General features: G+C 45.2%; 2 pseudogenes across 1 annotated transcript; both read right to left on the reverse strand.

Annotated features, from left to right (window-relative positions):
• Positions 1–2,854: 2,854 nt before the first annotated feature.
• Positions 2,855–20,093, reverse strand: LOC148004506 (putative sperm motility kinase W pseudogene; annotated as a pseudogene). Its single transcript, XR_015624452.1, has 9 exons — positions 18,493–20,093; positions 11,969–14,659; positions 11,690–11,830; positions 10,652–10,984; positions 9,695–9,848; positions 8,609–8,646; positions 7,187–8,008; positions 6,913–7,115; positions 2,855–2,897 (listed from the first exon to the last, which is right to left on the reverse strand). The product of XR_015624452.1 is annotated as a putative sperm motility kinase W pseudogene (transcript).
• A 709-nt stretch (positions 20,094–20,802) lies between these two features.
• Positions 20,803–23,115, reverse strand: LOC148004507 (nucleolar RNA helicase 2 pseudogene; annotated as a pseudogene).
• Between the last annotated feature and the right edge of the window lie 589 nt (positions 23,116–23,704).

Raw genomic sequence — 23,704 nt, forward strand, 5'->3', positions numbered from 1 at the left:
GTGTGTGTGTGTGTGTGTGTGTCCACATGCACACTCACGTGTGTAGTTTTATGTGGGTCAGTGGTGTCTGCCACAAGACAGAAGAGCTGGCACGGATGAAATAGGTTTAAAAAATTCCAGGAATTCTCCTAATTGAAAAGTGTAGGCATTAGTTACAACTCAGGCCTACTGGTCTCAGAACAAGTGACATGACATTTCACCAGGATGATGATGTCACTTAGGACAACACCTGAGATCCTCCCCCCTGCAAATGAAGCATCCTAACTTCTCAGATTGAGCCAAAGGGCAGCCTTCTTCCCTGGATCTCACCTCACCTCACCCCATGATGTTATGAAGTTCCCTGTTCACAAGGAAAAAGGTCCATGAGTTATTTCACCGAGAATCATGAGAGCATCCATTTACTGGGCTGCAATTCTCCCAGGAAGAGTTTTCTCTTAGGAAGTGTTCCTTACTGGATCTTGGTACCATCCAGCAGTCTGGGTTTGAGGTTTCTCTGCAGGTTCTTAGCATGCTACCGAAGATTCTGTTGGCTATTAATTGCACACTATATCCTGCCCCTGACTTAGTGACCCTGGCTCTGGTCCTGGGGTTCCATATAATGTGTAAAACACTCACTGGACAAGCACTGTCAAGTCAGGGGCCAACCTCCTGGCCTATGTCAGCTTTGATAGACTTTTCTTTGTGGTGTAACCCATGTGTGTCCTCTTGAGCAGCTCTCAGGTCAGTCTTAAGTGCATCTCAGGGTGTGAACTCAGGATGCAGTCTTAGGGTGACTTTGAGGTCCATGCTCAGCACCCTGGTGCTCTTCACCACCACAGAGGAAGGGACTGACCAGGAAATAGGCAGCAGAAGGGTTGAGTAAGAGGCCTGGCTTAGATGAATCCCAGAGTATCATTCTTGATAAGACTCCCGGACTGACAGGTTTATTTTGGCTTCTAGGAGCAGGAAATCCAAGGTTAAATATTTCCCTGATACACTATGGGAATGGTCAGAAGTCCAGGCCTAGGGATCTGATCTCCTGTCCCTAGTCCAGCACATAGGTAGGAGGAGAATACATTCTTGCATGCCCTGTCTTTAACGTGAACAAAGACCATGTGATTTCGGGAACCAAGGCAGTTGCCTCATGATGCTTGTGACTTGCAAGAGAAAGAAGCAACTAGAGCCAAGGTACAGATGGAGGCTGAGGCAGGCCCTGCTTTGGTTCTGCTTCAGTCAGAGCAAGAAAGCCCATCAGTCCAGCTGTGTGGCTACATAGGTCATGATACCTGGCACTTGATCTCAGTGTGTGTCCTACACTTCTGCTAGCTTGTCAGCCATCCTGTGTGGTACTCAACCAATCCTGTATATTCCAGAGACTTCCCCTATGCCCTTGGTGTGCCAGTTCCTATAAGGACAAGCTATCTTGTGGCTGTTCTGTTGTGGTGCAAGATGTCATGTAAAGGACTTTCCTCTTGCGAGAATTGAATCATCTGGTCCCGGTCACATTCCTGATCTGAATCCTCCATACGGAGGCAGATGTGCTCTTTCAGACTGGTAGCTGACACCTAGCCTGCTTTGGGCCATGAATTCAATCACACACTCCCTCCTGTGTTCCTCTTCCTTTCATTCTAGATGTAGAGTGTGGTGTGATGTCAGTATCTCCTAGAACCACCCATGACACCACCCTAGGGCCACTGTACTGCTCTGCTGCCCTGCACTAGTATTCTACTAATGGTGACATCCTATGGAGTTTGACAGAGAGCATGGCAGTCACAGCACTATGGGTCATGGAGAGTCTCCAGTGGTCATTTCAGTGAATGGCAGCTCCCAAATTCTAACGGTGGAATCCCTGAATGATTCCACGTAGGTGTAGTGTTGGTGAGTCCTGGACCTTTAAATAAATCTGTAAGATTCTCATGTCAGACACCTTGTCCTTGTATTAATTTCTGAGTGTTATCTGTACTGCTTTGAGCTGTGGGTTTCTGAATTTGTAGGGGAGAATCTTGAAAATATCAGGCTCTGAGCCTTGTTCCCAGTCAAACAAGTTTTAAAAGGGCCAATAACCACACAGGACAGAACTTCAGATTTAATGGTAACTGTGAGTCCAGTCTATTTCCAGCCCCTTAAAGGGGTAAAAATCTTTCTTGGACTATATGTCAAGTGAGATAGCATAAGGACCCAACACTTCCAAAATCAGGACTTGCAAAGTTATACAAAGGAATGTATGAAAAAAGGCCTGTGGATACCTGGGCACAAGATTCGTGAATCTGCTATCCACAGACACAAGTTTCACAATCATAGTCCTAGTTGCAATAGCATCAGCCACAGGCTTCTCCTGTGGAGTGGGGCCTTCTTCATGATCTAGGCTTCAGACGTAACCTTTGACCTGAGTCTGTCAGACCCTCTGTAGGCTGGAATGTCCAAGGAGACTTTGGTCCTTGCACCTTTATCCCGTGTACAAATGCTTTCAAATATTTCTTAAAGATGTGACTTGGCCTTAGATGGGCCAGGCTTCTTGGATGTAGTCCATCTTCTAGGCCTGGGCTCATCAGGTAGAACAATCTCTTCAGTATCAAGAAGCTGAATGTGGAGAACAAAAGGAAGGAGATTGTGTAAATGGAGGGAATATTTTTTTCAGAAGATATGTTCCCAGCTCTTTCCCAATAGTTTTTGAACATACCAGACATTCTAGCACTCTACCAATGAATAAGAAAACCCTCATTGCCATTCCTGTCCCTCTAACCTGATGTCTGAAGGATCAGAAGCTCTGAAATGTTAGCCAAGGGGATATGCAAGAGCTGAAGGAGTCAGACAGGGAGCTTGTGTGTGCTCTATCCACTGTGTCAGCAGCAGCCTTCTTTTTTTGTGGAAAGAGTTGATTTCTGCCATGCTGCCTGTCCAGAGGCTTTCTAGATATCCTGTAGAAAATGTCAGGGTCAAGCACTCAGTAATTCTGTTGTTGGTTGCCCAATTTTATTCTGCATGGCCCATACTAGGGAACAACATGACATCTCCAGGTCTTTGTTCTCTTCCCTACAATGGGGTAAAAACTGGAAACAACCTGTCAGGGGTGTCCTCAAGTATACATCAAATGCCCGGTCACTTGTGGACAGACCATGACTGGGGATCAAGTTTTACAAAACTTTGAGAATGGGTGAGCACAGAGAACATGAAGATCCTGGGTACTGAGGGAGAGAGACACAACTACACCTTCAGGGACCTACGCCGAGTTATAGAAAGCATCACCTGTGCTATCAATGTACAGAAGACAAGCAAGGAGACCCACTGCACATCCTGCAGTGATATGACCAAGATTCCCCCTGGAGACTCAAAAGCTCAAGGTCTGCGACACAAATATAAACACAACCAGCGGTGAAGATGATGGACAAAGGGTTCCTTCTCCATAGCTGAAAAATGTCTAAATGGTACTTCTGAAGAATGCCCAGTCTACTGTGCACAGCCCAACAGTCATACAACAGAGTTTATATTTTAATGTTACTGTGTGCTCTCTATTTCCTGGTCTCATAGGAGCATCATGAAAATGTAGGGACACATTGCAGATATGCCACTGTCCAGAGTTTTCTTCGCAGAGCAGTACCTTGCTAAAGACACAAGCAGAGCCCTAATGACCCAAAAAACTCCAGTAGACTTCTTATGCCTTTTGTGCAAATGTGGGGGAGGAGGGTAAAATAAATTTTCTGGGCACTTACTTAACAAACAAAGGGTCTAGATCACCTTATTATACTTGATAAAAGTCGCCTGGAATCTGCTCATCATGAACCAGAAGAGACTCTTTCGTCCAATGACTGACAGATCTCTACTCTCCACCAAGATTGGCTTATGAGGGCCCAAAGATGTCATTGCCATCCAAGGATGATCTACTTTCTGGAAAATGAATTCTCAGAGATGGACGGAAGGTTTATACATGATGATAAATGTTGGGAAGAAGTCTGGAGGGATCACATGACTTGGTAATGCCACAGACAGGGCTCAAAATGGAGGCACACAGTGGTCTACAAAACAGTATCTGTTGAGAATCCTAACTCATCCACCATCCCATAAAGAGAAACTTATCACATACTAGACTGTGCCTTGATCAGAACCAGTTTGGTCCAAGATGAAAACCTGTGAGAGAGTAGTGAGGAGAAAGCCAGCTAAGCATCCAGTTCTCATTGTGCACTGCCACCCACAGTAGAGCAGTGTACACATAAAGCTTGACCAGTGATTCCAGACTGTGGGTACCTGTCCTGCCTCACTCTGCTGAAGTACCTTGAACTCAGGAAAACCCCACAACTCACTCAGCTTCTACTTAGGGTATATGCCAGCCGACCCCTCATTGCAACATCATCCAAATTTTGTAATGTACCAGATTATGGGAAGGCTGGTACTTCAAAAAAAGAACATGACATAGTCTTAGAGACAGCAAGGACACATGACAGATAAGGAGGATAAAACCCTAAAAGATGACAGTTACCAACAATAAAAGGATCATTTATGACATCTAGTAGGACCATCTATCTTTACACAGTTGTGGGAATGCCAAAGGCTTTTAGTAGATTTGTCTTTCAGTACTGCACTATAACTGTATGGACTCTGCCTGGCTATGCCTTAGCCCAGCCTTTTAAAAAGGACTATTTAGGCTCCACACTAACAAATGAGTTCTCCAAATTTTAAGCACCATCTTGAGCATCGCATATTTGAACACATCACTGAGAATTTGAGACTATTTCACAACTTTTTTCTTTGCCCTCGTCAGTCTCATGTCTTCGAGTTTCCTTGACAATTAAGCCCATGAGCACAACATTGCAAGTGGTCTTTTCAACTGCTTCTTGCAAGCTATGTTAAACTGACTGCACATCAGACAATACAAGTGAGAGGGTCTTCACAGCAACCATCTGAGAAAAATGACATAGTCTGCCTGCCTAAAGCAGCAGGGTCATTGCTAAGAACCAGAAGGAGACATCCCCAGGAATCACTGGCCAGATGCGACAGAGCCAATCTTGGGGGTTTGATAACTAGTAGGGTTGGAGCAGTGGTTCAGGAATATAATGGCTTAGAAAAACAGCATTTACTGTTTGTGAATACATCTTGTATGTAGAGTTTTATGTTGATTTTCATGAATGTTCATATGTACCAAACAATAGTAAAAGCATTTAATGGCATTATGAAGAGCACATGGCATTTCAGGATGCAACCTCCAAAAAAAGTGGTAGTACCAAGCCAGATTGAGTCCACCCTTGAGACTGGGAAAGCTTAGAGTACAGCATAGCATTCTGTGAACCCAGAGAGCATGGTTGCAATGTAGCCACAATGTGCAGCAAATGGAGGCACAGCAACATTAGAGACCACACTGACCTGTATCCCAGTGGCTGCCTATGTTAAACTCAGAGGATCCTGGGATTTCCAGGGACCAGAAAGAATCAGATATGTGATCCACAATTTCTTCTTGGGACAGAAGAAATTGACAACCCTGCTCACATCTATGGGAGAAGGAGCCCACCTCTCCCCCGAGTTTTAAATAGACAGAAGCCTCTGCTATGAAGAGTATAGGGCGTTGCCCCTTTAGAGACATCCCAATGTCATTGCTTCATGTCCCGAGAGGATATGTTGATCACAAAGGTCAGCTTGCAGTCATGGTCTCCCTCTATTTTGGTCTTAATAGCTAAATTCTCTGAGGATCATCATGAGAGGATATGTCACCTCTGCATTCCCTTCAAGTGCCAGCTCATCATCTGGACCTCAGAGAATTGAGAGATGGATTAAGTGCTCTAATTAGTTTGGAGGTGAGATCTGGGCCATGTCCGGAAAGAATGGGGTGTGAGTTACTGTCTTTTGCAATGGATGGAATTGCTGCTTTGGCTCACCTCAAAAGGCCAAGGACATGATGGAGAAGCTGTGAAGACTTACATGGTGGAAGGATATCCTGAGATATCATTCCCTTGTCTACTATACAAGGAAACCATACAGAAGGAAGAAGATGTCCACATGGCTCACAGTAAAGCCTGCTGTGACAGGCCTAGTTGTGAAGTGAAGTGGGCTCATTCTAGAGTTGTTAGGAAACAGGGCATGGCTGACATCTGCCCATGTTACACAAGAACGAAGCCTGCTGTGACAAGTCTAAATGTGCAGTAAAGCAGGCTTACTCTAGAATTGTTAGGACACTGGGCATGACCAAGAACTTTCCATGTTACACAAAGAGGGTGGTATGAGTTGGAAGATATCGAAACTGTGTCAAGGTCATGGCTGTGAGAATGACTGAAATGGGTGTGTCTGGGGAGGAGACTGTTTTCAAAATAAGCCAGGAGGAAGGAAAGATCCTGAGACTGTGGCCTGTCAAGCAGGGACTCAAATGTGGCCCTTTCCTGTGAGACTTGATGAGTTTCACTGTTGTTGGGGCAGTCACTGTCAGGAGAGACCTCAGAAGGGCCTTGGTTTCCCCTTCACACAAGGACACAGTGTATTACTTAACTCAGTCATGGACAGACATGGGTACATTTACCAAGACACAACCAATACCCTGTCCTTCCATATATCAATAATTTAGAATCATTGAGTTATTATTCTAGTCAGTATCTAACTCACACCTGCATCACATAGGATAAAGATGTACAGGGAACATCCCTTAAAACAGTTGTAGGGAGAGTGGTGGCACTTGTCATTTGCAACAATGTTTCCAACCTCACTTGCTTAGGATGTGGTACAATCAAAGAATCTGCTCTAAGTACAGGGACCTCAGACTGCTCGTAACAGTTTCTTTTTACATGAAATAGATACATGTCCTCCATGCCTCCTGAGAACAGAACCCCAGGACATCAGCTATGTGTGGTATGAGAGGCAGAACTGAGCTCCACTTTGTACCCTCTCCTCTCAGAGTTGTTTGGAATCCCAGTATCTCAGCAGCAAAGACTAGGTTTCCTAAGATGATCATCTTACCTTCATCTAATAGATGAGGTCCACAGTGATGGTCAATTCTAATTGCAAGGGGAGACTATGGAAAGACCATAAGAATGGCAATCTCAATCTTGTCCTTCAGATTTGTGGAGAACCTCTGAGAGCCTCATGTCAACAGTCATCCTAACTGTAACACCTTCACTCATCTTCTGGGAGGTAGGACTATATAGATTTCTTAGTGATGCCTAGAAGACAGAATTGGAAGCGTTATGGTGTTAGCCCTCAGACCCGTTTCCTTCTGTGGACTCCCTTCTACCTTGTTGTCCTCATCTCAGAGGCACATTGATCCTTGAACAGATTGTTGGTTATTTACAGTAGATGGAGGTCCCAGCGAAAAGTCACGTGTTTTTCAAAGCATCATTTATCCATCTCAAACTCTCTGTCACAGTCAGAGCTTGGCCTTCACTCTTTTGACACTTGCTCCAACTTCTTCACTGAGTGCAGCACACTAGAATAGGCATGACCTTTGGAGAGATGTGGTATATTAAATGTTAAAGGTGGAGATGGAAGACAGAAAACCCAACATGGGTCAAGATCATGTGAGAAAGTCCCGCCCTTTGCTTTCTGGACTCCCAACTTCTACAGAAGTTGTGAATGATACTAACAAGAAAGGAATGAAAACAAGTCCTGTTCTAAGTTTTAAGTTCCTTCTCACCACTGAGTTAAGATTGGGTTACTGGCTTGGACTTCTCACAGGTAAATAAGAGCACATTGTGTATGGGCTCTGGGTACCTTCGTGTGGGCTTACACATCATAAAGTGTTATAGATGGAATAACTTACCCATAGAAAATTCTGGCAAAATAAAGGTAGAAAGAACAGTGGCAAATAACGTACTATGCTAAGAGTCGATATGACTTAACATTAGAGAACTAAGCTGGGATATTGAGGATCTCCAAATCTACAACCAAGACAACTCCAGTAGACAGAGAAGATTGTGTTGTTGCGACGGGTATCCAATGAAGGAGAACAGCACATCTGTGGGCCAATGCCTTGGCTCCTACTCCCGAGTCCAGTCAAGTATTTCTCCAGCATGTACTGGCACAGCCTCTGATCCTTCAGGTTCTTCACCTACAAAAGCTTTTCCAATAATAGGTAGTAGAGTTCAGTTACTAGGTCCTTTATGAGTTTGAGAAAGACCTCACTTGAGTTAAACTTTGACCTTCACAGGCTCTCCAGGAAATATACATGCTACCTGCCTCCACATGCATGGATACACACACACACACACACACACACACACACACACACACACACACACACACAGAGAGAGAGAGAGAGAGAGAGAGAGAGAGAGAGAGAGAGAAAGAGAGAGATAGAGCAAGGGAGAGACAGATTGATAGACAAAGAGGCAGCTAAGCAGTAAGAAAGAGAACAGGAGAGAGTCAGAAACAGATGCCAAGAATGAGAAAAAGACAGAACAAAAGATATAAAATCCAGAGAAGAGATAGAAGAGACACTACAGACAGGATGTAGGGGAGAGTGAATAGGTAAATGAGAAAATATGTAAATAATTTAAAATGCTTTGCAGGGCTACATGTTCTCAGTGCCCACACCATCTGTTTAAATTAGGGTAAAGTATATAAGCATCATACATACGTAGTAGCACTGATTTGGACTTACTCTAAGAAGCACAATCTAGCTGCCATAAATGCCATGAAAGCCCGACAAGTTGCTAACCTTTATTGGTGGGAGGGGCTCCACAACTGTCAAAAGACCTGGCAGAGGAAACAGAAAAAGAAAAAGATCAACCTGAAGGACACCAAGTCTGCTGTGAAATTTTTATCTCTGCCTAGAAAGTACTAGTCAATGACACAGTACATACATCATAGTGTTGAGCTGATGGCTGAATGGAAACACTGTCAGGTATAATATGGGGAGAAACTGAGAAGGCCAGAAAGGACACTCTACAAGATGTCAGCTTTGACCCTAGGTAAAATGAGAAGCTAAAGCCTCTAGTCACATATCTGACAGTTTTCAATGTTGAGCAGCGAGGTGGCCACTGGGAGAAATTCATGATCTTTAATTATAACTGTCAATTAGTACAGGAAACGTGACCTGGAGGGAGACTCTTCACAAAGGAATCCTCTAGATGATCCTTCTCCTGTGAGCAAGTCTGTAGAGAATCGATTTTATGATCTTAAATGACATGGGAAGTAACAAGAATTTTAGCAGTGCCACTCCCTAGTCTTAGGGAAAGACTTCATAAGAGCAGAGGCCTTTAGATGAGCACTAGCAAGCAAGCCTACATGCATGCATTAATTTCTCACACTCCTGCCTGTGGATAGAACATGGGTAGCCCCTTTGTAGTGCCTTAGCTACACTGTGCTAATGCAGTATACCAGGAAGTATTAAGTCACTGGATTGAAATGAAACTAAAAATATTTTGTTTCAGATAATCACACTGACACTTAAAAACAACAACTCAGACAACAGTGGAAGTTATCTGGTGGTTCTCTTAGTCAAATTTATCAAACTGTAGCTACCAACTCTTGCTCGGTAGGACCAGGTGGACATGGCTTCATTCTCTATGAATGTCTGATCTCCATTCATATTCTAAGAAAACCAAGAGAAGAAGGCACTCTGCAACAGCTGGATACACAGATTTCCCACATTTAAGGAATAACCAATAACACAAAACGCCATCGCATTTGCTCTTGGACCTTTCCCAAGCCCTAACCAGCAGAAGAACTCTAGATCTTGGCACTGAAATGGATGACCTATATGACACTTGATGGTGGCAACCAGGGAAGGAAGGGGCCATACCATGTTGACCAGATATCCACACTGCAGATGCTTGTGACGATGCAGATGAGGTTGCTTGACACATTGTTGGTGCCCTCCTGTCTGCAGACAGAGGCTTTTGTTTGGCCTGCCTGGTAGCCATATTGAGCAACTTCTTGTGGGAAAGCACCAGGATCTGCAAGGGACAATTGAGAGTATGGAATACCATGGGATGATAAGGACAGCGTCCCCACTACTTCTTCACATAATGACACTGTACTGAGACTCTGGAGAGAAGATGTGTAAATAGAGGAGAGGGTGAGCATCCCAGGAAGACAGTCACAGGGTTCAAGTGCCCAGAAGTAGAGGACAGCAGAGGGTAGAACTTTAGAGGATATTCCCATGTTCCTACACAATCAGGTCAGTTCTGGTATTGAGTATTTAGTTCTAGTATTTAGAAAAGAATTAGAAAAGATAGAATCAAAGAAAAGTGTTTTTCTGTGCTGATAACTAATCACAAAATCTATAGTGCTGAAGGATACAGGGATGACTGGATCCAGTAGCCCCATCTTGTGCTGCTTCTAGGCATTACAGAAGGCCAGCTATTCATCACACTGTGTTAGTCAGATTCCCGTTTTACAGCACTAAGCACCCTCTATAGAAAAGGAAGCTGGATCCCAGAAGTCAATCAGAGTGGGAGAACGATCCTGAAGTGGTAGGCAGGACTGCAAACTGACCAGTGAATATCTGAGTGTTCAGGGAGAGCATTCATAACCTATGATGTTCAAAGAGTGAGGAGAAATCTGCCCACACCAAAGATCCTGAAGGGTCTCTTCATGGGACACGCCACCCAGGGAGCCCTCAGTCTCTATCAGCACTTCAGGGCTCTATTCATGCTAGGCCTACTAATTTGATGCTGGAACTAAAGGAACTTTGGGAAGTGGGTTGAGATCAATCACATAGTGAGAAATCCACATGGGACCTCCCCATCTTCCTCACCTGGTCTTTCCTTTGACGTGTAGACACGGTCCTCTCTGAGACAGAATGTTCCAGGAGATTGAAGAGTGTATTTTTTCACATATTGAACTAGATTTTTAAATCAATAGCAGCATTAGCTACAATTGCAGTTCAAAATCAGAGGTCAAGTGGTTTTGCCTTCACTGAGAGATCAGGTCCAGACTTTCAGGTCAGCCTGTGCTCACCAGTGACAAACAGGGAAGGACTTTGGTGCACAGCCTCGGGATTTGGGCTCCAGGCTGTGTTGCCTCAGTCAGAAAAGCCTCATGGCCCTCGACTGCTTTCATTGGATGTCAGAGTCATAGTTGGTGATATCTAAAAAGAGGACAGGGACAGAATGTAAGAGAACAAAGGATTGAGCTAGGTCATTCCACCTGTAACAACCCAGTGTGTTATTTGTATAGCTAAGAAAATTCCTGGACAGTAAGAGTGTGTGCTGAGGGAGACTGAGTGTCTGCATGGGAGATAAAGCCAACTACAGTGCTGGTGTACAACCAAGGTTCAGGATTACCTCTGGTGACAGTTTTTATCTGCACTCCTTACTGGCTTAGAAACTGACATGCAAAATCAACGATGGTTAGCCACGTGCAGCAACATGGCCTGTTGTTTCTGGGATTCCTACACTGTCTCTATCAGGATGGCCTCCTCATCTTCTGACAATCCCACCACCAGCACAACAGTAGTGCACACTTCAGGCCTTTGGCAGGTGGCAATACCCAACACTCCCAGGGTCTGTGATCTGCGTGGAGAACAGCATTTCACTAAGAGATGAAACACAATAAATTTCCTTTTAGGGTGTCCATAAATATCTATCACAGTATCAAAGACACTCGTCAGGTCCAGTCATTCATGATGGCTGCCTGTCACATGGCTGCCATAGCCTTCCTTCTCATGCCTTCTTTCTCTCCAGGCTCAGTTCGACAGAGCTGTCTTCTCAGGGACAGTGTTTCCCAACAACCTGCACAAGGATGCGAACTGACAGTTTTATTACTGTTTTTACCTGTTTTGATGCAGACTTACCTTACCACCTCTGTCTTCCTGGATGTCCTGGACTCTGCCAGAGTGTCAGCTCCTTGGGCACAGCTTGTTTGTCACACTAATGCCACTGGGATCTGGCTTCTCCTGAGAGCCTTACACGTCACAATGCTTATTGAATGGCAACTGACAAAAGGACAGATGACACCAATTCACATAGACAGTTTACAAGCTGTGCTCACATCTAGAGTGAATCTACATCCTTACTCCTTGTGGGTAAGAATGACAGGACTGTGAAGAGAGCAATGGCTTCCATGATAGTACCTGAGGACTGGAGCAGGCAAAGTCCAGGACGTGAGGAACAGGTTGCATAGCAAAAACGTGGAACCCAGCTTTCTCAGACATCCCACAATTTGAACACCATCCCAAGTAAAAGCAGTGGTAGTGGTCAATGGTCCAGAGCCAGTGACTGACCTACAGAGGCCATCCTCTGTGCTCTTCAAGTCTCACGACTGGGAAGCAAAGCTGGGGAAGAGTCAGGGAGAAGTTGTTGTCATTGGCTAGCAGGGCTGTCACTAGGAAGACACCAGAATAGAATGAAGGTCTGAACAGGGCCTCAGGGATTGTACCATGTAGCTTCCAGGTACAGTTTGGCCCCACATCACTTTTGCCTGCAGCCTCCCACGGTCACATTCCTCCTCTGCTTTCTGTTTCCTTGGTGACAGAAGGCTAGGTCTCCTACATGCACAACCATCATATGAGCTTGAAGGGCAGAACAACCTTGTCAAGGATACATGGGCTGAAAGAGGAGATGGTGACAACATTGCAGCTTGAACTGAAGGCAAACAGATCCAGCTACACTGTTCATGTCCAAGTTCACTCATACAGGCATTAGAGTGTTCAGCAGCCTCCCTTGTCTTCAGGCTCCACATCATGGCACCCTGTGTTCTATATGTACTCGGGCATTCCTCTTGTATCTTTTTGACCTAATGAGAACAAACTTCATTCCTTAGACCCCAGAGTCCATCCAATGTACTGTACATTCTCGCACACTGAAGTCCTCCAGAGCTGGATTCTGGACAGAATTCCTGGAGAGGCCTCAGAAATCTCTGTACAGTCTTGGCTTCTGATCACCAGAATATTAATTTGATTGGATCAGGGTTCCAAATGTCTGTTTTCTTCTCTTGACTCAGTTGAAGAGTATGGGAAATAGAATTAGCAGAGTGTTCCAGGCAGTTTAAGAAGTCTGTAGGAGCTAACCTGTTCAAGCTCCCTTAAAAGACAATGACAATGGAAAGGAGGAGGCCTCCTTGGCTTTCCTGTCTGCAGGGTTTCTCAACAGGGTTTCTCAGGAGTGACCTTCACTGATAAAGGTTATGTTTGGTTTAGCAGGAGGTGACCCTTGGGGCTCCTGATGGGGTTACAGGTCACCAGAACACCTGTCCCTTTATCCATCATAACTTTTGGCCTCTAGTGGTTTGGCAGTGTCCCTTGCTCTCAGAAAGTGTTCTAGTACTTGCAGACAGTATGTTTCACAGTGATTCAGGCCTTTGATGTTCTCTTTCAAACTGGGTGCCCTTCAAGAGTTCAACATATGTGCATGCTCGGGGCCTCTTCCTTCCTGATGAAATTCTCCACTCAGGAAAGATTCTGGTACAGGCAGACATCCTATTTCACAGTCTTTCGAGCTCAGAGGTTCTCTCAGAAACAGCATGACTTTTAAGTGGTCAGGATATATACACTATTTTTCTCATGTGGACCGATGTCCACATAGACAAGACTATTTCATTTCCTGGGTAATTACACAGAGTGAGGGATCTTTCTGTGCACCCCAGAAACTTACTACTCCCCTCTTCTGGTCAGATGCATCGTCCATCCAAACCTGGTGGATTCCTGCATGCTGGTTTGATTCATATCCAGAAGGAACACTCAGCTCTCACCCTTGCAGTCCACCTCCTTTGAGGCCTGAGCATCTTAGTCAGTATTAAAAGGGAATTCAATTTTTTTTTGCACCCAGCATCCTACTCTCATAGTCCTCATGTCCTTAGTGTTCCCGCAGCGACATTAGCACAGTGTTGGGGCAGGCAGGTTGGTTCATATGGAGACAGGGGAATCCTCACATTATTGTTAAGGGCAGAATGGCACTGTTAGGTAGTCTATTGGCTCAAGTGCTTCTGCCGTAGATATGGACAAACACAGCTGCTCAGCCCATCCTGCAGCTGTCACAGGATCTTCCAGAGACTGTCCATCCTGAAGGTCCATACAGACAAATGAGGACATGGAGGTTCAGATCGACTTTTCATATGTGTTCCATGAATTGCGGAACAAGATTCAGATCAGAGCATGGGAAGGAAAGGTCTTCATCCAGATAGGAGATAGAAGGAATTGGAGAATGAAGATAAACGAGGACCAGCTTATGTATCCTATCAGAATGAGTGTTATTTGGTCTTGAGGTACAGGGATCGAAGGCTTCTCACATCTTCTCACCTGATTTCAGATGGTTTGGGTGGCTACCAAAGAGGCCCTGTTCTTGTGAATCAAGTTTGTGTGGATAATCCTCTATCATTATGTACATACTTCATTAGGGGATAGGCTGTTGTTTTACTGTTTGGGCGTACGGAACTAAAGTGTGGGAACCAGTCTCTCCCTGGTCTACAGATGCTGGTGTCCATTCTTGGCAGATGCTCCACAGTGATAGAGGAATCACAGAGCTCTGGCCATTGGTGTTCTTCTGAGATGCAGGGAGACTTTGAGGGGGCCCATTAGATAGTTGACCATTTTTCCTCTGCCAGGCATAGATCATCACTATAGATTTCATATGGATACTTGTCCCTGCGAACAGCAGTCTCAGTTTTTCCTGCATACCTTGCTCAGGTAGGAGGATTTTAGTTTGTGTTTTCAGTCCAGTGTTGCTAATTTGAGTTGGGATCCTTAGCAACAATGAGCCACTGTCCTTGTACTCAGGAATCCATGACTATCCTGGCCTCAAATGCACCATTATCTGCAGTAGGGAAGCTGAAGGAGGGAAAGAAATTAGTTGTGAGGGGGACTTAAACCCAGGTTTCCAGGACAATGACAGAATAATCCTTTCTCAGAACCTCCGACTGAATGAGACCTCCCTTTGTAGATTATAACTAGGGGAACTGCGAAAGCACTCAGGAGGGAAGGACACTAGAGCAAGTACAGAGAAGGGAGAAGTTATGGATCCTTTCCCTTTTCCTGAATGACTAAAGACTGCACTTGAGAGAGCCAGAGGCCATTAAGAACTGCTAAGGCCATTGACTGCTGGATGTCAGGATGTTGTGTATCAGGAAGCTAATGGATCAGCATGTCCTTTAGGGTGAGAGGGAAGAGTCCACATGTGTTGTTGGGCTTTGTCTCATGCTGACTCTGGGATACAGAGAGTGCAGACACTCTATGTACTGTCTGAATTTAGGTTCCAGAGGGAATCTATTGACCATCATCTGCAGATAAACACAGCAGCTACAAATCATAGAACTTAAACAAATGGAGGATAGAATTGATGAGGAGATGGTGAGTGGCTGAGAAATCTAATAGATACCCGAGTGAAAGTGTGAAATAAGACAAATTCAAGTTTTCCACAGATCCAAGTGACCCGGACAAGTGCACACCCTGATGTGACTGACATGCCAGAAAGGGATTGCCCCTCCCCATATGGGTTGGACACTTTCCTGGAAATTTGGTCAACTTTAGGCCATTGGGATGAAAATATTTGTTTATATTATGCCACTGCCTAATTGTCCACTGCATTTATAGTACATTTTCTTGATTGACTAAGTGTGTAGGGATGTATGGATGGTAGCTCATCTGGCAGTAGGAAAGAGGTCAAGGAAATCATTGTGAAGAAGCCAGTAAAGAGCACCAGTCATGACCTCTATTCTTGTTTCTGCCTCTAAATATCTACCTTCAGTTACTATGACTTCCCTCATTATATTTACATACATCAGTTTTAAATTACACAACAGTTTCCTCCACAGCCAAGCAAGACCCACTGCTCAATGTTCCTGGCAGCAATGAAGACAAAAACATTTGGTGAACACTTGTTGGACTGTGGCTCCAGCTCAGGGCAGCCTAATCCCAGAAGATTCATAGTAGCTTCCTAACTTATTGAAAATTCTCAGCTGGAGAAATCTAAGGAGACCATGGATAGATGGTGAAACGTGAGAGAAAAAGCCAAGTCAGTATAACTGGGCCGCTTTTCAGCTATACTTTAGAGTAGAAAGATATTTCTATGACACTGAAAATGTTGTCTTGAGGTTATGGAGCCATTGATTTGGATGGGAAGCACGAACACACACACACACACACACACACACACACACACACACACACACACACACACAGATCCATAGAGGTGCCTGGTGACACTTTTTACTTAGAACCACCACTGAGTTTGAAACGCCTACAGGTGCATGTGAAGGAAGGTTGGGGCCTCTAGACTCTGGGATGCCACCATGAGCCCCATTTCTATTTGACTCTGTTCTTTTCCTCTGTTCTCTTCACTATCTTATCCTTTCCAATCCTTAGGACTCAGGAGAGTGCACCCCTCAGGTCTTTTCCATGTGTGGACCTTCAAGACTGAGAGAGCCTGAAAGTCAAGAGGAATTTCAGGAGTTTTCACCTAAAGGAGAAACTTACAGTTTATTCTTAAGTGACTCAAAACACGGCAGTATCAGAAAAAGACACCATCATATGCATCATATACAGAGATTGATGCTGGCTGTAGGTCACACAGCTTCCACCATGGCCCTCTGTGCCTTCTATTAGTTTCTTCCAGGGTCTCTCCTGCTGTAACTCTCACAAAAGTGTCTCTTCTGATGCCCTGGACTACCATGCATGCTCTTTTTTCTCTTACCAAGTTAGTTGTTTGCATGCAGAACTACACCATCAATTTTGTCTTCCTGATTTTCCTGGATTCTGCCAGGTTATCTGCTGCTTGGGGACAGATAGGTCTTCAGGCCTAAAGATCCCTGGACCCAGGAGTGAGTGAAGGCTTGGGACAGAGCACATTTTTATTCAATGACTTCTGACTGGATAACTGATCATAGCATGACACAGAGTAAACCTAGAGCACAGGATTGAATCTCAGATCTCATTTTGACACTGGAAGACTTGTTCCAGTTAGGAAAGAATGACGTGAGGCCTATGAAAGAAGACTTAACTTTAGCAATGAACTGGACACACAGATGCTGTAGGGGAAGAAATTGAACATGCTCTGCCCACAATGCAAAGAGCAAGCTGGATGGCTAGGACATTGAACCCTAACCATGACGAAGAGCCCACACCCTGGCAACAAAATCCCATGGAAATGCAGGGACATATGTCATGAGGCTAACCTCTGACAAATGAGGAGAGTCCCAGCTCCAGGCTCTTCAGATGTGGAAGAGGACTGTGTGTCAGAAAGATGGCAAATGCTTAGGGAGCAACCCTTCTAGTTTCCCAGGCTTAGCCGCTTTGAGGTTCACTCACAAGTTTTGCATCTTTCTTGGACACAGTGAGAGAGATGCGCTGGGTGCCTACTCTTATCCTTCTCACAGGAGAGCAGGTCACACAAGCCGAGTGATCTCCATGATAGAAGCACTGTGTATTATTCTCTAAATCTCCGTGTGGCATCCTTCAGCCCAGCACTGAGACTCATACTAGACATGGTAGACAGAAGCCTGGACTTTCCAAAGCTGGAGCACTTTTGGAATGTGCTTCACGATCACATCGTGGAGGCACTTAAGCTCTCACACCTGAAGCCCACTTCCCATGTCCCTCAAGTCTACTGCTGTCTGCTGCATACAGTGCCCCAAGCCTACTACAGTAGATTCTCAAGAGGATGGCTAGTTCAAAGAAATTCGAGCTTTAGAGTGAGACCTCAGTGAGTTTGGTTTGTATGAAATACTGGGAAGGTGTGTCCTAGGTATGTAGCACATGTGGGAACGTGAATAGATGTCACTTTGAATGCCCAGTGGCCTGATCAGGAGCTGACCAAGCCAGCACATGCACTGCAGCTTAGGGAAAGCAGCAAGAACAGAGTTGTGGACTGAAACTTCCCATTTCTGCTCCTTGTGAACTATGGAGCAGGCATTTGCTGTACTCACAGGGAACATAGGTCTCCTTGTTGGTAGCATACCAAATGATGGGAGGAAAAGAAACCTAGGAGCCCATGGGTCTGTGTCCCGGGACATTCAGTTTGAGGTTTAGTTGCCTTGAGCCTGGTAGCAAGGAAGATCCCCTACCAGCTATTCAGCCCTGGTTAGTAGATGGTAAGTAAGACTATCATGACACTGTACGTCCAATCTCTGAATGCCAGATTGGAACTTCTGGTGACACTGACCCCTCTCTGCTGCATGCAGGATACATAAGAACTGGGTATCCACAGCTGAATCCCAATGTATTCATTCAAGCAGCATTGTCAGACCTCACAGGACTCAGTACACTCCGCCTGTCCAGTTCAATTGTAGGGAGACATGGAGGTGGCCCCTTAGTACTTTGACCACTGTCACTCTGCCAGGCACTAGGTCCCTAAGCAGAATCTCTATCTGAATATGTTCCCCATAGAGAACAGCCTTATATGCCCCCTTTCAGACTGGCTGTACCCACAATCACTTGCTGATTATTGCTAGTTTGTTTACATCAGCACCACCTAGGAATTCTCTAAAAATATTTCTTCCTCAGATGGTACGGAAATGAGCATGGTTTTATCCAGCTGGAGTAGACATACTTCTCCCCAACCCAAGAGACCCCATGTATACTCTTCTGATATTTCCAGTGAGAATACATGAATAAAGACAGAGACAATAAAATTCAGAGTGGAGATGCACCCTCCCACATTAGCTTACCTTTTATATGGTACTGCTTGCTGCCTTTTTCAGGGGGGCCACTCTCTTGGAGGATCTATGCTGGGGTTTTTTCTTTGGAGCCCGAGGGAGGCAGCAAAGTCTTGAGAGACAGTCCCTGATTCCTTTGCGGAGTCTCTTAAACCATCCCATCGTCTGAGGGGGAGATGACTTATTCATCTCAATGTCCTGCTTATGTGGCAGGATTATTTCAACTCCCAACATGTTGTTGTAGACGCATGGGGAAGCCACAGGTCTTGAGTGGAGGGCACGGGTAGAAGTGCTTCTCTGCTTCTTAGGATAGTATACCGCAATGGGAGGCATGGAGACACACCTGCCCATATTGAGTCCTGATAGAATCAGGTCAAGAGGATTCTGTTCCCTTGAGGGCTGTCTGTGGAGGAGGCCAAAGTTGGGCTCACTGGCCCTTCTCCTGAGAGGAAGGCCAAAGATAGAGGGATGTGCTGGTGATGGGGGTGGCGGAGGGCACGGATCCCCAGGCTTGGTTTGAGTGATAGATGCAAGATCATACCCTTCGCTTACATGATTTTTTAAGCTCAAATATGCCCCCATTGGCTCATCGTATCTTTTCTTTTGGAGGGATTCCAAGATGTCCTTGGCATTATACCCCATGCCACACAGCATTTCTATAATTTTGTAATCTGGGTCAGTCATTGTCGGGATTTTAAACTCGCATTTCTTGATCCATGGGTGATTTTCAATTTCCTCTATAGAGGGCCTCATTTCTGGGGAAACCGTGAAGATTTGATGTATCAGGTTTTCGAGTTGCCCAGACAGGTGATGTGGAACGGTATAGGTCCCCGTTGTAATCTTTTGCTCAATCTCATTGATGGTGTTTCCTCTGAATGGAAAGTAGCCAGTGGTGATGAAATATAGGAGTACGCCCAAACTCCACACATCAGAACTCTTGCCATCATATGGCTGCCGTAATACCAGTTCAGGGGCATTAAAGCCCCTGGTTCCACAGTGCCTACTCAGTAATGTACCAGGTCTGCATTTGACTGCCAGGCCAAAGTCGATCAGCTTAACATTGCCCACTCCATCTATCAGTATATTCTGTGGCTTGATGTCTCGATGGACAATGTCCAGACTATGGCAATGTCTTATGGCAGATACGATCTGTCCGAACATTTTCTTCGCCTTTTCTTCTGGCAGCGGACCCTCCTCACGTATTAGTTCTACTAAGTTGCCTCCTGGAGCATATTGTAAAATAAAATGAATCTGGTTCGCTGTAACCAGGATCTGGAAGAGGGAAATTATATTTGGATGGTGCAGTAACTCCAAAGTGGTCATTTCGGACAGAATTGCCCTGATGGTCTTCTTGCTGATCTCTACCGTTTTGATGGCAACCAGGGCCTGTGTTCTCCGGTGCCAGGCCAATTTCACACTGCCATATGAACCCTGGCCAAGAAAGAATGCCACCCTATACTGACTGCCCAAAGTCTTTTTAATAGAAGTGATGTCCATCCCTGTGATCTGGTGAACACAGGTTGCGAGTTACAATAACCAGTCAACTAACAAAATACACAGCTATCAAGGAGTCCCACAGGTCAACGTTAACCCGCTCCCTGGTCCGTATGGACAAATTCAACAGGTTGGCCCACTGTCTTATACAGAGGACACTCATTCTTACATCACAGTGGTTCTTTGTGAGGTCACAGCATGAAATGCACCAAATAGACAAGGCTGTAAACCATAGTGGCTGTCTCCACTCTGGGCCTCAGGGAACTTTCCATTCTTGTGAAAAGGAAACTAGCCTCTCTGAGCTTCTTTCAGCAGATCAAAGAGTCAGTATTTACTGTTTAGCAATTACAGGCAGTACTGTGCTGCACAGGGAAGTGCATTAAAGCTTTAACCTGGTGTTGGGGATTTAGCTCAGTGGTAGAGTGCTTGCATAGGAAGTGCAAGGCCCTGGGTTCGGTCCCCAGCTCTGAAAAAAAGAAAAAAAAAGCTGTAACCTAAGAGAGACTTTGATCACCTCTCCAGCTGCTCTATTGGCCCCTGAGGCTCTGGTTAGAGGAGCAGCACCTGGGAAGTGCATTGAGGGTCCAATATCAGATCGATTATTTTGTCCTCCTCACATTATGTATGCATTCATTCGTTCATTCATTCATTCATCCATCCATTCCTATTTCTTTCTAAAAGGAAGACAGAATGACGGTTACTCAGACAGTTCAGAAGCCTCTCTGCAAGGAAGGGGAGCTGGTAAATCATCTAAAAGGAATGAAGCACTGGGGACTTGAGAGCAGGAGGGACCCTGAGGTGCCCATTGTGAAGAGTTTCTTCTTGGCTCTACTCACTGACCCAATATTTTAGTATAAACTCCACTTCTGGCCTTTGATTGTGGATCTGGTACCTTTTGTTGTCACCTCTTGGTCATTGTCCTCTGAAGTTTCTACTTCCTCCTTGCTGTCCCTGCCCTGATCCAGGAAGTTCCTGCTTCCACCCTGCTGTCCCATCAAATCACCATGGCTGCCATCTGCTGCCCCTGCCCCCTTGATATCTTTCTGGGGGTCCTTTCAGCTCTGGCTCCTCAGTGGCCACGGTGAGCTGCCAGCATCTCCAACCGTGCCACTTCACCTGTGTTTCTGTGTCTGCTTCAGTGCAGACATCAAAACAAACTTCCAGTTTTCCTTTGAGGAAGACCATCCCCTTTATTTTGGCATCGATGTTCTTGCCTAGCTGCTCCTCAAGTTCCTTCCAAGCATAGCTCAGTTGGACATCTCAACAAAGCACTGCAGTTACATGGTCTCAAAGGCTGCTGGGCAGTGGATCAGGGAGCACTGGTCGACCGATGTCGCCCCTGATCTGTGGAGATAGAGCAGCTACCAGGTCTCTACAGCTCCTTTCTCCTCAGTCAGCGTCTCAGCTGACCGCTTGAAATGGCCAACGGCAGTGGGGGCAGAGTCCAATAGTCTGATGGCATCTTTGCTGGAGGCTTTCATTATTTGTTTCAGAAGGAAGACCTATTCGTTCAAATTTAGTGCTGGCTTTCCGCTCCACCTGGGGTAACTGGTACTCTTCTTTGGTAAAAGCAGTTCAAACCCCTATCCTTCCAGCTCTGCCTCTTCTTCTTGAAAGATCAAAGACTCCATTTCCATTGGTGTACATCTATGAACAACCAGGTCACCTTCGGGGATGTCTAACCCACTTGCAGCCAGTAAACCCACAAAATTGCCATTTCAGCACCTTTCAGGGTGATTTCCTTTTGCTTCTGCAGAATGTCCCCATGTAAGGACTGGGCATTCCTGCTTTATGCATGTGTTTTGTGACAGCTCCTGCCACTGTTCGTGGATTCACAGAAGTTGAACATGTCCCCTTGAGGACCACTGTAGCCTCGGAACACATCCCCACTCACCACTGTCCTCTCTGTCTCCTGTGCTCCACAGTTAAGGCTGCTTTCTGAGTCTTTTCCCAATCAGGTCCACCCGTTCATACGTAGGTTTTGTATATTTTTAGCAACATTAAATACCCAATGAGACCATGTTGCAGAGAAAAAGCAATGTTTGGGGGTTGCCTTCAGAATCGTTATTGTATGCTATACATAAAATTTCTTCCACTTGATCTTCAAAACCAGTATCTAACATCTGGTCATCTTCATCCAGGACAACATGTTAAAGTTTGGTGAGATCTAGCTTGCCATTCTGCAAGTGATCCTCAATATGAGCTGGGGTCCCAACCAGGATATCAATCCCACTCTGCACTTGTTCTCGTTTAACACCATAGGGAGTTTCACCATAAAAAAACACTGATAGCTTTTATCGATGTCACTGAAGTCTTTGGTCATTTGATTTGCTAATTATCTTGTAGGTGCAGCACTAGTATCTGATTGGCTTGGCCTCTCTTCCTCTCTTGAAGTCCACCTTTAAGTTACCCAATCAAAGGGACGGCAAAGGAGAAGGTCTTCCTGCTTACTGTCCATGCCTGGGCAATGAAGTCTGTCTCACTGTATACATGACGGAATGTCTTGGTTTTTAGAAAAAACGGGAAGTAAACCCCTCAAGCTTTGAGCTTTGAGAAGCTTGACAGTCTCTTCGGGTATGGGAAAATTAGAGAGAATCCTTTCTTCTCCATGAGTATTTCCTTTTCTATCTCATTACTATTTTCTTCCCCAGGAGCATCCCTGGAGTTGGAGTTTGGTTCGGAATGGGAGAGGACATTCTTGAGCCTGGGCTGTTCTCTCCCTTGTCTCATTAACTTCTTTCCCTTTCTTCTTCTCCTTGGGCTTGGGCATGTCTGCCTCTGCTTCAGAAACTTCCTGGTTTTTGTCTCTGTTTTATTTTTTTCCCATTGGCTGTTTTCTTCTCAAGGGACTCCTTTTCTTCTGGGATGTTTTGCTTTTACAAGCATTGTGGTCTTGAGGCTCATCCTCCTTCTTGGCCTTGTTGGATTTAGCAGAACACACATCAACTTCAGAAGGCCCTTTCTCTTTCACTGTTTTTGCTTTGGAGGAACAAGTCTTTTCCATTCCTTTCGTTGCTTCTTCTGTCTTCGATTTTGGCTTCTCCTTTCTACTTTTCCTCCTGCTTGCGTTGGCAGCATCTCCTCTTTCAGAGAACAGAGGAGTTGTGGTCATCAAAGTCCTTCAACATAGACAGGAGAACAAAAGGTGACTTTGCGATGCTGGAGTTTATGCAGAAAGATGTCTAGCCATGAAACAACACGAGAGCAAGGTGCATTCTCGGTTCTTTCCCAGGCCATATCACTTAAGTTCCAGCTGCTGGACCTTGGAGATAAGCACATCCAGATGAACACTAGGAGTTCAGCTTCAGCTTGTTTGGGAGCAACAGGACTTCTCAGTGAATATCTCTTTGGTGGCTCCAGGTGGAAAAGTCAGACCCCTTTATTTGTACCTCATGCAACATGGGATCTGAAGAGGTAGAATGCTTCCTCCCTAGGTATATGCACACTGGTACAAGACTGACATGCTGTCATGTTTGTCAAGGAAAAGGTGTGTGTGCCTTTGCCTGTTTAAGAGGACAATGCTTCTGGTAGCTTTTCATAGGGATCCTCTAACTTGTTGACTTGGCATGATTTGAATTCTCCCAGGTCCTCAATCTACGAAGTGTTGATATAAGCCACTGGTCAGGGGATTGCCTATTGCTCCCTCCATGATGTTAATACCAAGGCTTTTTTAAAAAAGTCAAAGCCATAAGACCCTGTCTTTTAAAGCCTTTTGCTGGGTGACCTAGTC

This window comes from Rattus norvegicus, chromosome 7, assembly GCF_021556685.1.
Source record: "Rattus norvegicus strain SHRSP/BbbUtx chromosome 7, alternate assembly SHRSP_T2T, whole genome shotgun sequence".
In the NCBI taxonomy this organism is placed as follows: Eukaryota; Metazoa; Chordata; class Mammalia; order Rodentia; family Muridae; genus Rattus; species Rattus norvegicus.